Source organism: Heterocephalus glaber, unplaced genomic scaffold, assembly GCF_053883595.1.
Source record: "Heterocephalus glaber isolate CG9 unplaced genomic scaffold, H.glaber_assembly_v1.0 deba00001457, whole genome shotgun sequence".
NCBI classification, from domain to species: domain Eukaryota; kingdom Metazoa; phylum Chordata; class Mammalia; order Rodentia; family Bathyergidae; genus Heterocephalus; species Heterocephalus glaber.
Window position 1 is genome coordinate 30,374,876 of NW_028258305.1, and position 14,403 is coordinate 30,389,278.

The window sequence follows — 14,403 nt, forward strand, 5'->3', positions numbered from 1 at the left end:
GGGCTGGAGTGGAAAAGGATGGGGGACAGGCACCTCCTGGTTTGACACGACTACAGATGTGATCAAAACAGAGGAACCAGGTCTGTCTCACGTTACTCTTCTTCCTTTAGCAAATGAGGTCAGACTTAACATTTCTTACAGCTCTGAAGGTTGGGAAGACCAAGATCGAGACGCTTGTATCTGGTAAGGGTCTTCATGTTGTGTCATCCCATGGCAAAAGCAGGTAGGGAAAAAGGTGGAGGCTGAACTTGACCTTTTGTAACAAATCCATTGCAGAGGTAACAGCCTTAATTTATTCACAAAGGCAGAGCCTTCATGGCCCAATCAAAAAAGGAAGGCACATTTGACCTTATAATCCACCCAAAGCCAAATCTGGGAGTCAATACCAAATGATATTTAATAGTCGCAGAACAAGAGTCTTTTATGAGTCTCTAACTGCAGCGGTGACATATTAACAGTCATTATCAGTTATAAAAACAGGCTTGAGGACTGTTGACTATAATTAATATTTCCAGTGCTGTACTGGCTCTGTAACTAAATTTCAGCGACTGAGACGTCTGCTAATTAGAACACAATGGTTTCCAGCTTTCTGTTGCTTCTTTGACCCATGCATACCACATAAATAAAAAGTTGGAAAAGAATAAAAGCTAAAATTCCTGTGCTAGAACAATATTTAGAAACCTCGGGAAGAATCAAGATAAAAACAAACTTGATGGAAGGCCAACAATCTTCCTCAATAGGTCTAGAGTTATCTCCTTCGCTCTCTTTACTCCCACAGTGCTGAGTAAATGATGGCTGGGAATGAAGTCATGATGAGAACCAGGTTGAATCCTGCCCTTTTGCCCTGCACCAGTCTGAACTGACTCCCACCCTGCAAGCTCAAACTTTTGGAAGTAGGAATAAAACTAGAAGCTAAAAATAAAGTATGGGAGAAGTTGGGGATGTATTCTAAATCCGTGGCACCTCGGAGTAAACCGGGAGTCTTAACAAATATGGCTGCTGGGTCTTACCAAAAACGATTCTGTTTTCACCGACATGGGGTGTGGCCCGAGTATCAGGATTTTGTCAAGCTCACTGGGGGATGCAGCCAAGGTTGAGAACCATTGTTTTCAATTACTTGCACCTAATCCTGGTGAGAGAAAGGGGAATTAACTTATGGTTAACTTATGGTTACCTATTATCTGCCAAGATTTCTTTCTTTTTTTTTTTTTTTTTGGTACTGGGGATTGAACTCAGGACCTTGTGCTTGTGAGGTAGGTGGCAGAACCACTGAACTAAATCCTCAGCCCGTGGCAAGATATCTTAATGGTAGTGTTTCTTCATTTTGTGTGACTATTGAAATGTCTTATGGAATTTTAAAAGTATGCAATGCTAAATTCCCACCACAGTCAAATCATCACAGTACTTTTGAGAATTTAGTGTGAGCAGAGATATTTAAACATTAATTTTCCCATGAGCCAGAGTCGAGAGCCATTGCTAAAGCAATGATTCTCAAACTTGCTGTGTGCATAGGAATCTCCTGGTCAACAGTATATATTCTCATGTCCTATGCTCTGAGGGTAGAGCCCAAGAATTTTGTTTTTAATAGATCCCACAGGTCATTTTGATATAGTCATTAGTTCACTCTCATCCATTGTTCTGGTTGCTTTCTTCTGCACTTTGCTCAACACAGTGCAGCCCTGCCACTGGGTCTTTGGTGAGTGTGGATTGAAGGAGCAGTGAAGGGAGGAGATTAGACGTGAGTGTCTTCTAACAGTCATGACTGGAGATGTAACAGATATTTGGTTAGCAAATGCCAGGTATTCCAAACAGTTCTGAAGCATAGAATTATCCTGTACCAGATATTAATTATGTTTCCAGTGAGGCACTGGAAGGTAGAAAGATTTGGATTATATGTAATTTTAGGTATGAAGGTATAGACTCTGGCAGCAGATGGTCATCAAAGTCGATACACATAAGATGTGAAGAAATGTGTAGAAGTTCAGGAAAATAAGACATACAATAAAGTTTATCTCCCAGCACCTGTATTTCTCTTTTCCCCTTGTCTTTCAAAGGGGGCGATACCAGGACACATCAACCACTCCCCAGTCCTGGCACAACCTCTGTTAGGGTCCCAGAAATGAAGTTGATAGTCTTACATTCATTTTTTGTGAGATCACAGCACAAACCATTTTTTTGTGCTGGCCCCCAGACCCTGTCATTTCTAGCCAGGTATCTTTGAGCAAGTCACTATTGAGCAGGACCTGGAGCCTGGATTTCAATAATCAGCATGTTAACTTGGATGACTTCTAAAGCCCACTTATTTCTGACATGATTTTATTCCAGTCTAGGAATTTTTAGTCTGTGTAGAGAAGTGCCCCAAAATATTATAGTTCACAGTGAGAGCTCAGGCTTACACTGCTATTGTCCTAGAGAAGTGTGACTTCCTCCTCAGGATCTAATGACTGAAACAGGGTCCTTACTTGATTCTGTGAAATATATTCATTTCTTTTGCATTCATTAAGCAGTAGTAAGTACAGACTCCTTGTTCTAGATCAAGGTTTCTACCCTTGGGCCAGATTATCTCATGCGTAGGAGGATGTACAGCAGCATTCCTGGCTTCTATTTATTCAGTGTTAGCAGTACCCTCACCCAGGTATGACCAGACATCTCCAGGCAATTCCAAATATCTCCTGGGGGGCAAAGTCATTCCTAGTTGAGAGCCATTGTATTTGATGTTGGGAATGTGATGAACAATATCCATTCCCAGGTCTCAATGATCTCAGTCTGTGATGAGGAGAGAGCCGTTGCTAGTTACTGTGTCTCAGGCAAGTCAGTCATGCTGCTACCCATCATGGGGTATTTCAGGAACAGAAAGGGCAATTAGGCAAAGAAGAGACTCCTTGGACTGATGTTTGTGATGAGTAGGAGGTAGCCAGGTGAAGCAGAGGGGGAGGACATTGAAGTCTTCTAAGAGGTGACACAGAAGCAAAGCCCCACAGGTGAGCAGAAGCTTGGTACTTGGAAGGATGTCTTCCTATGCACAAGGTAGTAGGCAGGCAGATCAGAAAATGAAAAGACAGAAGGGCTTTGTAAGACTTCTCAGATGTCTTCTTTTGGGGAGAAAGAGTCAGAGCGAGGTCAGTTGAGGAGAAACATGGCCAAATCTGCACTGTAAATATTTTGGTTGCACTGCCGTGAAAAACCTGGGTTTGCACAAGACAGTCCTGGAAGCTGCTGGAGTAGGTAATCCGAGGAAGGAAAATGAGGGTCTGAGCCCAGGCAGAGTGAGGGCTGGAAAGGAGGGAGGAACAGGGCCCTAGGGGAGGTAGAGTGGCCCATTGTGCGAGCCCAAGGCAGGCCATCCCTGGCCAGAGTTCTCAGGAAGGCACATAAATCCTCAAGATTGAACAAACATGTACCAAGAAAAAAAAAATTGAAAATAAAATCAATAGGGGAAGTATTCAGTGAATACTTTTGATTCGATCATACACATCTGTGTCCACAAAGGAACATTTTGAGTTCAAAACCATGGAGCAACAAGAAATCCTAATATTTTGCACCACATCCTCAAGGCCATCTCAACTTTAGTATGTGTAGGTCCTAGGTGAAGGCCAGTTCCAGGCCAGGTTTAGAGAGTAGAACCATTTGCCTAGATATATTCTTTAAAAAGTGGTGCATTTTTACATTCTCTACCTTCTCCTTTAGTCCATTTCATATTCTTCAACATCCTGAAGGTGTGGGTCTCGTCTCCTTCATCAGCAGCAAGACCACATAACTTGGCCAAAGTCACAGCTGGAGTTTCTTTGTACTCAGTGTTCTTCAGAGACCAACTACTTAGCAAAGTGCAGGATGTTTTTTAAATAAGAATCATTTTTATCTCTTGCTGAATGCAGCCAGCACAGTGTTCAGCTGCTTCATGAAAGTTGACTATGTGGCTTAGGTCACTTTTGGGCCTCAGGCTGGAAATCTGGCCATGCTTGCACATGTTATTTTTTATCTATTTATTTTTTCTGGTACTGGGGATCGAACTCAGGATCTTGCGCTTGTGAGGTAGGTGTGGGGCCACTAAGCTAAATCCCTGGCCCCCGATTGTAGATGTTATTGATCAGAGAAGGGCTTTGGTTATTGGACCTTGGACTTGAATAAGGCGACAGTCCATGCCTTTTGGATGCACACAGCTTACTGAGAGCATCCTCAGGTTCCAACATGATGCCCACCAGAAGTCTGTCTGTCAAGCTTGGCAGAAGGCAGACAGAACTACAAAGTGGGCAGCTACAAGATAGGCCATGAAGATTGAAGGTAGAGATAGGAAAGCCAAGGTGACAGATTTTGATTCTTTTAAAGTCAGGAAGGCAAATCCTCTTAAGTGAAATAAATGGGAAACACATGTGTAAATATTGAATAGTTTCACTGGTATGAGAAACTAAAAGTGTAAATAAGGATCAAAATGTATAATTGAGGGCTGGGGATTTAGCTCAGTGGTTCCGCTGCCTGGCTCGCAAGCACAAGGACTGAGTTCGATCCCTGGTACCAAAAAAAAATGTAAAATTGATATTGTGAAATAGGAAGAAAACGTCTAAAGGAATAGGGGAAATGGGAGGGATAGGGGAAAGGAAAGAAGGGAAAAGAAAAAATATGAGAAAAGGAAAGAAATGGAAACAAAGTCTTTGTAAATAGGGAAGGGTGGAGGGGGTGAAGGGAGGGCAGGGGAATGGGGAAAAAATAAGAACCAAGATAGATTATGTAAAGGTACAAGATCCCAATGATGAATGTAACTATATTATATACCTAAAATGTGCCAATAAATAAACTTAATAAAAAAAATAAAGCCAGGAAGGCAAAGCAAATGAGGAACATAAAAATTCAGTATAAAGTTAGGAAACTTCAAAGGGCAGATGTCCTGAAAGCTTCTCCCAAAAGAGCACCCATTGCCAAGGCGGTAGCTGCAGACGCTGCACGACAGTTTCGGCCCAAGATGATCACTGTGGGCAAGAAGACCCTACTTCCAATGCTCCTGCCCAGAGAGCCACAGGACATTAGGCCCCCTCTTCTCTGAAAGCTGAGAAGAGGTAGCAAACACCAGTCTAAAAAAGCACCTGTCCCATAGGCATCTGGCAAGAAAGCCTAAGAGGCTATTATAGAAGTAACGCAAGTTCTTTCTGAGATGTCGACAAATCTAAAATGAAAAAGGGGCCTTTTAAAGAAAGGCTTCAACTTTATAGTAAGCATTTGACCTGCTTTACTGCCAAGAAGATGGGTTGCAATGGGCAGCATTTGGCAGATTCTTGGTCATGTTAGCTTTGTCAGGAAAGGCCTTCTTCACTTTCAGCTTTACTGAAACCTTAGTTCTTTTGCATTCCCCTCCAGAATGGTTTTTTTTAGGTCTACTCACCATGTTGAGAAGAATGACCAGCAGCAGAGTTGGAATCACTCCCAACCTTCCTCAGCCCCCTGCCATGCCTTGCTTGGCCTCCACGATTTTCTCTGCCCTCCAATATCACCATACGTGCATTGGTCTTGTATCCTTCCAACCCCTCGCTGGAGTTAAAACCATGTAAAGCACTGCTGGGCTTATTGCCCACACTTGGCTTCATCAGTGTAGTCATGCTCCGCCAAAGGAAGTAGCAGGGAATAGAGACCAGCAAGAGGTTTAAACAATCGTGGGTTTATTCCTTTTTGAACCGGAAAGCAAACCCACCATCTGTGTCCACAAACACATTTCCAGGAGCCTCAGACATAAGTTCTCCAACTTTAAGTTGGCAATGTTATATGCTTGGCGAGGTTTCTGCAGCTTCCACGGTGAGTAGGAAGCTCTGGAAGACCTTGCAGTATTGCACGTTACCCTTTGAATAACCTATGCATTGTCTCCAACTCTTGGCTTTTTAAGAGGAATTCATTATAATTAATTCCCCATTCCCTCCCTTTTCTTCCTGCTTCGTGGCTGGCTCAGCTCTGCTCATCATGCTATCCTAGTCATCTCAGCTCTTCTGCCTGCAGTTTTCTTTATCAGTCACTATTTCCTGGGGCCAGCTGCTATCACTGAAGCTTTTATGTCAATGTTTTTCCCACACCTGAACTTTGCTTTATTTTATTAATAAATTTTTATTTGAGATTCAATGAGAGAGCTGAGAGGGTAGAAACTGCTTTCCCGAATTTATGTCCACTCCTGAAAAGAGGAACTGGAAAATTTACCAGATAGCTCAGTTCCTAAAACAATTTTTATCCTGAAATAATGAAAAATGAGCAAAATGTACAATGTGAAGGTGACTGAATTAAACAAGAAATTGTCTCATTTGCCATTTTCTTTCTGCCTGTAATGAAAAAGAAAAACAGCAACCATTTCTCCATCTGGACTCCTTCATGTTGACCCTATGTTTAGAATGTGGGGAAGTTTGGAGGTTGGAGTGGGGGAGGCCAGAGAAGTTTCCCATGGAAAAGTTTGCTTTGGATCAATGCACAAATAACAAGAAAATTCAGATCTCCTCTTAAATTCCTGGCATCCAGGCTTTGCCTCATGATTAGGTTTTATAATGGATCCACTGCTTGTGGTATTCTGTGTTCTCCAAACCCAACGCAGTTTTGTCAAGGAGACCCTGTGTGATGTTCTTCTAACATGGACCATGTAACAGTCCATAACCACATAACACAAAACATTCCCCCCATCCTATCATCAAATCCTTGCCATTTCTCCAAGAGCCAGATGCCTCCCTCCCCAGAAATGGCAGAGGCATAGGAAGATGGGGCCTGGTACAGGTAAAGGTGCCACATTTTTCTCCTTTGGGGGATATTGTACCTATGCATGGATCTCTGAGCAGCGAGATTTCCTGTGAACTCTCCAGTCTGCGATCGGTGTTCATGGCTTCCTTTCAGCAGAACTTCATGGTGCTCTCGACACTACAATTTCTGCTGTACATCACACAGCTGCTGAGGGATATCGTGCCTTTTTTCTTCCATTTACTCTCCTCAGAAAACCCTATGCACCCTGTGTTTGTCACTTTCCTCATTGCTGAGACACAACACCCAACACCTATAACTTAATGGAGGAGAGGTGTATTTCTGCTCACATTTCAGTCCATAATCAGCTGGCTCCAAGGCAGGACGCCATGACAGAAGAGCCCAGTGGAGGAAAGCTGCTCATGGCATGGTACCCGGGAAGCAGGGAGTCAAGGGAGGGGCCGGGAAGGGAGATACACCCTTCCAGGTCATGTCCACAGTGACCGGATTCCTTCAACAAGATCCCATTTCCTAACAGCAAGTCAGCTGTAATGCTCCCATAATCCAGTCACCTTCCAGATGCATGAAGCCTTGGGGGCCATTTTAGATCTAAACCACACTCCCCCCAACCCCAAGTCTGCCTTCTTTTGCTCTGAGCAGATGAATCTATTCATTCTGCAGGTCAGGTAGTCACCTAGTAAAGTACTTTGACCTTTGTAGGAATTTAATAAGCTCTAAATGGAATTCATTAAATGGCCAATTGTGGTCCTTGAACAACCAACACAAAAAGAGATTGATATAAGCACGATTTAGTCTTACTTTTCATCAACTTGGTTTCAATTCATCCTTAAGTCCTTGCTCATATTCCCGCATCACAGGACTCTCAAATCATTTCCTTTTGCACCTTGCCTGGTCTATAAAGTTTTCTCTCTCCTTCTACAATAAATTACCAGGGAGCTGCACCTACAGAGCTTAGGTGTTGATGGCTGATGACAGCTTAATTTTATGAGAGCAGTGCATCTTACCTGATGTCTGCATATCAAAACAGAGCTGGTGGGGGAGATTTAGGGGCCATGAAGAGCCGCTGAGGAAGCGGCCTTTGACCAGCGGTAGCTGTCATCAATGATAGCACTTTTATTTTTTGGAGGTTCATCTCTACAGTGTGTGCACAAAGGTACGGCTGAGTGACTCAATGTTTTCTGATGTTGAAAGACAAGTATTCCAGGAGCTGTGTCTACAGAGATCAAACCTGCCCCAGTGGTTGCTCCCATCAGAGAAAATCAACCAAACTAGTCATCTGAGGAAACTGACCTGCTATTAGCAATTCTGAGACAAAGTTCATTGTCAATGATGAGCCAGTGAAGATCAAACCAAGATTTAAGAGTCTAGGACTTGTCGCAGGCAACAGACAGATCAGACCCTCTTCCTGGGGACACAGTCTTGACTTAGCTTCAGGGATCACACTTTGCAGTCTTCTTTTTTACCCCTCCCTCCTCTTGACCCCCATGTCTCTGTGAAGAATGCTCACATTTTAATAGTCGGCATTTGTTTTCTGGGGTAGCTGTAAGAAATCACAAGCTGATACCTTAAAACAACAGAAATTTATTCTCTCACAACTGTGAAGGCCAGAGGTACAAACTGAAGGCATAGGCAGTGTTGGTTCGTGCTGGAGGGTCTGAGGGACATGCCCAACTCCTAGCTTCTGGCAGGTGCTGGAAATACTTGGTGTTTTTGGCCTGGGGCTACATAACTCCAGTCTCTGACTCTATCATTGTATGTCTTTCCTTTCTGGGCTTCTGGGTGTGTTTCCTCTTCTCTTATAGGGGTAGGAGTCATTGGATTTAGGCCCCCATTGCCACTCCCTTAGCACTAGGATGATATCATCTGAAGATATTTTATTACACCTTCAAAGACCCTGTTTCCACATAAGATCATATTCACACATACAGTAGGAGATTTTAGGACATGGTCATATCACAATTCAACCTATTCTTTAGTCTAAGGGAGGCAGTATGAAGGGAAGGTAAGAGAGAAACATGTAACCTTGGGGACACCTATTCCTGGGTTAGGGTCTAGTTCTCCTATTGATTAACCCCGTGGACTTAGATGCTGTACCACTCCATGCCTCATTTAAAAAAGGAATGAAAACCTATTTTTATAGAAGTATGAAGATTCTTTTTCAGAGTATATGTGCTGCCGAAGCAAGCATGATTCTTTTTCATAGTAATAGGAAGTGGTGAAATGTTCTAGCACAGAGGAGTGACAACCAACTGAAAGATTCCTTCCCCCTTCCTTTGATCTTATCCACCCAGCGAGTGAAATTTCATAGAACTCTTGCATCTTGTACTCCTTCAGAGCTTGAGGTCTGAGCCACTCACTGGGTACTCATCCTGTTATAAATTTTTTCCTAAGAAAATATCATATTTTCCCAACCTTATTGTAAGCACATATCTAATTCTCTCTTGCATATTTTATGATGATTTACAGTCAGTAACATATGCATGTTTGTTAATTATTAAATTATTTTATGCAAATTTCACGTTTAAAGAATTCCAGGGAAGGAGACAATGAAACCTACTTGAGAAATTCTTCCTTTGTGTAGGTGAAAAGGCAGGGCTGACAATTTCAGGAGGTTGATGTTCCTCTCAGTTTGAGGAGCATTTTGCTTTCAGCATGTGCCATTTCGGGCTGCTAGGTATGAAGTGACTAGAACCAAATGGTGTCAGCACTGAGGCTGATCAAGATAAGGTACAGGCAGCAGAAAAAGCATGCAATGTGGTTTGGAGTCTGAGGAAATGTGTGCAGGAACAAGGACAAGAAGATTTGGAAACCAAGTGTACCAGAAGCCTGTAGTTTTCCAAGGGACTTTTCCATCATATTTTGCTTTAACAACTCTTTGGGGTAGATTTTTATGCTTTTCTATGCTAAGATCATGTTAATGTGCTTGTCTGATCCATCTGGCCCCCTCCTCCCTGAATCAGCACCAATGCCCTGTGTTCAGGATGGCCTGGGAAGCCTGCAGAGGGCTGGAGACCATCATGAACCTGGGCTTCAGGGACCATAACAACCATCTCTGGGTTCCTCATGCCCAGGCCATCAAGGCACCTAAGTTGCCTCTGAGAAAGTCCCTCAGGCCAGACTTTCCTGTCTCCTGAGAACTGGCTGTGTACTTATCTTCTAAATGCAGCATTCAACGACATCACATTAATAGCTTGAAATCAGCCATGGTGAAAATATTTTTATCATGAAAATTGGAAAAATTTATTAATCAGGGTTATTTTCTCCCTGCTCAATACTCATTTTTTTTCTGACTTCTGGAGATGATGGCACAATTGATCACTCTCTCTTTCTAGAAACATGTCACTCATCTTCAAGAATTCCACACTTCTCAATCTCTTATGCCATTGAAGATCTCTTCTCTGGTCTCTTAATACCGGAATCATCCAGGAGTCCATTCCTAAACTCTTCTGTACCTTTTTTCATTCCATGGTTCTCATTCAGTTTCATGCCTCTACATTCCACCTGTGCTGAGGACTCCAAAACATCTATGACCCCTTGAATTTCTCTGAGTTCTAGCTCTGGACCTCCAGTTGCCTGCTTTATATCTCCACATGGGTATCTAGTAGGCATCTCAGCCTAAAGTGGTAGAATTGAAGTCCTGGTATTCCCTCCCAATCCTGTCTCATATGCAGGTTTATCTATCTTAGATCATAGCAACTTCATCCTTCCAGCTTCTCAGGCCAAAAACTTCAGGGTCCTGTCTGACTTCACTATTTCTTTCACAACTCCACGTCCAATTCATTAGCAGCTACTGTTGACTCTGACTCTGGTATATATCCAGAATCTGACCATTTGTCATAACTGACTAAAATTATCCTCCAAATCTAGATTTTTATGATCATTTTCTAATTGTTTTTGTTTCCAACCTACCTTCTTAGAGTCTCTTATTCATGATGAAAATCCCAATCATTACAATGGACTACAAGGCCCCATGGAGCTGACACTATTACTCCTCTGACCTCATCTCCTACTGTCTCGTGAGGCTCCATTCCAGCAAAAAACCAGTCTCCTGGTTTTTACATGTTTTAAAATATCTCATGTAGCTCACTACATGTCAATGGAATAGAAATAGACTTCTCATATTGTGTACATAACATTTTATCTGTCTTGTGTATTTTTCTCCCCTAGTATATTAAAAATTAAAGCCAGATACCTTCCTTCACATTACATCTAAATTCAAGGCCATAACATCAATTTGATTTAGAGAAGGACCAAATTATATGAATGTCTTACAATGAAATTGTTACTGAATTTTGCTGTTGTTGTTCTGTCATACCACTAGTTTCTGAGGATTTTGCACAGTGTAAAATGACATAATCATAGATTGCTATGGTTTAGGCTGTATATACAGTAAAAACTATGGGTTTCAAATATTTGGGGAAATTCCCAAGGAAAAAGAAGAGACATGTAGAAGAACCTCTAACAAGGTTAATGTGCATGCCCAAGGTCTTTTGAGATTTCAGTGTGTAAATTTCCTTTTAGGTTACACAAAAATAAAATAATTTAAAAGAAACTTAAAAAATAAATTCAAGGCTATAGAATCTGGCTGAAGGGAATATAGGTAAGAGATGAGGCTGAAAAGATGAACAGAAGCAATATCTTGGACCTGTGGGTCATAAGAAAGATTGAACTTCTCAAAATTCAATGGAAATTCATTGAAAGAGAATGATATGATTATTCACTGTTTGATGACGTTAACTGGATGAATTGTATGGAGCCAGATGAATGTAAGGAGGCTGTTTATTAATCCAAGAAAAGATGATGGTGACTTTGACTTGGCCTAGGTACATGCCAGAGAGGATGGAAATAAATGGGTGGGGTGTGTGTGTGTGTGTGTGTGTGTGGTGTTTGCAGTGCTAGAGAGTGAACCCAAGATCGTGTACATGGCTAGGCAAGCAGTCTACGTGAGCTACACTCCCATATAGAAATGGATAGTTATTAGGCATATTTTGGAAATAGACCTGAAAGAATTTGGGTTGAATGTGAACTCAGTTCAGGCTTGAGATCTGAATAAGCAATCATGCCATTTATTGAGTTGGGGAGGAGACAGAATCGAGAGTTTTATTTGGTGTTTCATGTTAACAGTGCCCGTATGATATTCAAACGGGATGGACCATGGGCAATGGGACAAATGATTTTGGAGGTCAGACCAGAAATTTGAGATTTGAGATGCTATTTAAAGCCACAGAAGTGACCTAGTAAGGCAGTATAGAAAAAGAATAGATGAGAAGAGAAGCCAAATAGAAAATCTCTAACATTGGGAGGAGCCTGCCAAAGGACAGCTCTGCCAAGAGTAGTTTACCTAGAATAGCGGATAGAGGCAGGGTAGAAGGAATCATTCTTTGTCCTTTGAATCAGAATTACATTTTGACTGTACTACGAGTTCATGAATAATATCTGTGCTAGGATACCATTCAGGCTTCTTGTCCAAAAGCCCTGCTCACGTGTTCTTTCCTGTTTTATCTTGTTCTTCTGACATTGACCTGAGTCTATTGTTTAGAACTTTAGTAAGTCACTTTCAGTGTTGCTTGATTCTTTGGAACTCAGATATTAAGAAGATATCTTTTTGTCCTCTGAGCAATTTTAAAAATTTATTATTTTATTTTTAAAAAATAATTTTTTTTTTTTAGACAGAGTTTCACTATATAGTTCAGACTGGTCTTGAACTCACTATGTAGCTCAGGCTGGTCTCAAACTTAGGGTGCTTCTCCTGCCTCAGCCTCCCAAGTGCTGGGATTACAGTTGTGTGCCACCACGCCTGGCTTAACAATTTTTTTAAAACACAACCTTTGGCTGTGCTATGTCTTGAGAGCTGCTGTATCTACTGACCAGTTCTTTAAGTGCTGGGCCAGTGCTAGGTGGGTTACAGACATGGAAGGTGGCAAACTGAGGAAAACTATTTATTTACTTTAAGCCTTTCTTGGGAATGGCACTAGTTATCTAGTCTGTAACATGGTAGTTAATGTTTTATAATATTTAAAAACAACCTTGGAAACAACTGAAATATGGTCACCTCCTAGTTATTTAATCTGCTTTGAATCCAGTTTTTACTGAGTTAGGTAGTTTGTTTCCACCGATTTCTATACGACATGTCAGGAAAGCCATGAGTCAGGAGCAAGAATGGGAGTGAAACTCAGATCAGCCAACAGCTATTTATTGTTTAGCTTGTCCTCTCTGTTCCTTGAAAGGGAATTTTTTTGTTGTTGTTTCTGAACAAGAAGACCCAGTTCAGGGGCTTTTAGATGTCTGCAATTTTATTCCTCTTTCATTAACAACAAGTATAACAGCTGTCTATTTCTGTTTCTTTCCTTGAATTTCAGGCTGGATGACTATGGCACTGTCTGATTAGCCTTGAAGAAAAACAGCTCGACTGTAGCATTGTGACATCATCCTTCATTGATCAACTTTTTTTTCCCCCCAATAAACAGTCTCATTGTGCCAGGGGAAGGCTGTGGAAGGACAAAGAGTTTCTCAGGCAAACATTTTTCTGGGAAATTCCAAGAGCAGTAAGAAAAACTCCAGGTCAAAGCCACCCAGCACCAGTTCTAGATCTTCCCGGCCATGGAGGAGCAGAGGAGGCCAGGGCAGGTCACAGCTCACTTAAAGGTTTGGGCTCACAGGAGCCCGGGGTCCTTTTCTGATATCTCAGAAGGACTTATTTCTTGCTGGCTCGGGTCAGCCCTGCATACTAGTTAGCTCTGGGTCCAATAGACTCAAAGAATGGTCTTTGGAAGCAAGAAGAGGTGATCAGGATCCTAGTCAAGCCCATGACTCTGCAACTGAGCCCACTTTGTGGAGAAAAATAAGGATTGTTTAATTTTGGTTATTTGCCTCAATGTGACACATTAGGCCTAGGACTTCCAAGTTTTATGATTTCCAGGTAATTTTAAAGTATTTTTGAAGTGCTCTTTCTGTATGAATTTTAATGATGGGACTTAAATGCCAGGTAAGATGGTCCACCCCGTAGCACCACGGTGAGCAAAAGAAGAGGTCAGAATCTGGCATGAGGCTGAGAATCATGTTAACAAACTCCAGAGGGGCAACTGAGGTTGGGTCTGAAGGGAAAAATATATTCTGTTTATCCAGCAGAGAGGAATCCACGGGGTTCAGCTGCTGACTCTGGGAAGGCGTTCAGAAGCAGCATCGGGTGCTGCTGGGCAAGGATAAGGGACATTTCACCACTGCGAAATAAACACGCTCCTATTTGAAAACGTCAGCCAAGGTCACGCTTATGAAGCAAGGTTGGCTTGGAATATCACTGCAGTTGCCCGAACTTGGATGAAATCAAGATAATTCTCTGCCATCCTGGAGACAACCAGCTCAGGGACGGGGAATAGGTGAAGTGGGGATTTGGGGGTGTTTCCCATGTCCACTTTTAGGGACCCTAGGCTCCCCATCTCACTCCTGACCCTAACTTCCTTAGTCTTCCTTCTTCCTCTCTCCCGTAGTCCCTCCTTTTCCCTCCTCACCTCACTCTTCAAAAATTTATCGCGCACACTCTGTGCGCTGAGGGCATGGCAGAAAGTCTCCTTTCCCACGGGTCCTAGATGCTAGTCATTTCAGCCGTACTACAAACAAACATACCACAAATCATATCAAAAAGTAAAAAGTGCTGGGCTGGGGATTTAGCTCGTGGTTCCAGCGCCT

At 42.2% G+C, this 14,403-nt stretch overlaps 1 pseudogene; it reads left to right on the forward strand.

Moving 5' to 3' along the window:
- The first annotated feature begins 3,871 nt into the window (after positions 1-3,871).
- On the forward strand, positions 3,872-5,110 carry LOC110348015 (large ribosomal subunit protein eL14-like; annotated as a pseudogene).
- The last annotated feature ends 9,293 nt before the right edge of the window (positions 5,111-14,403 follow it).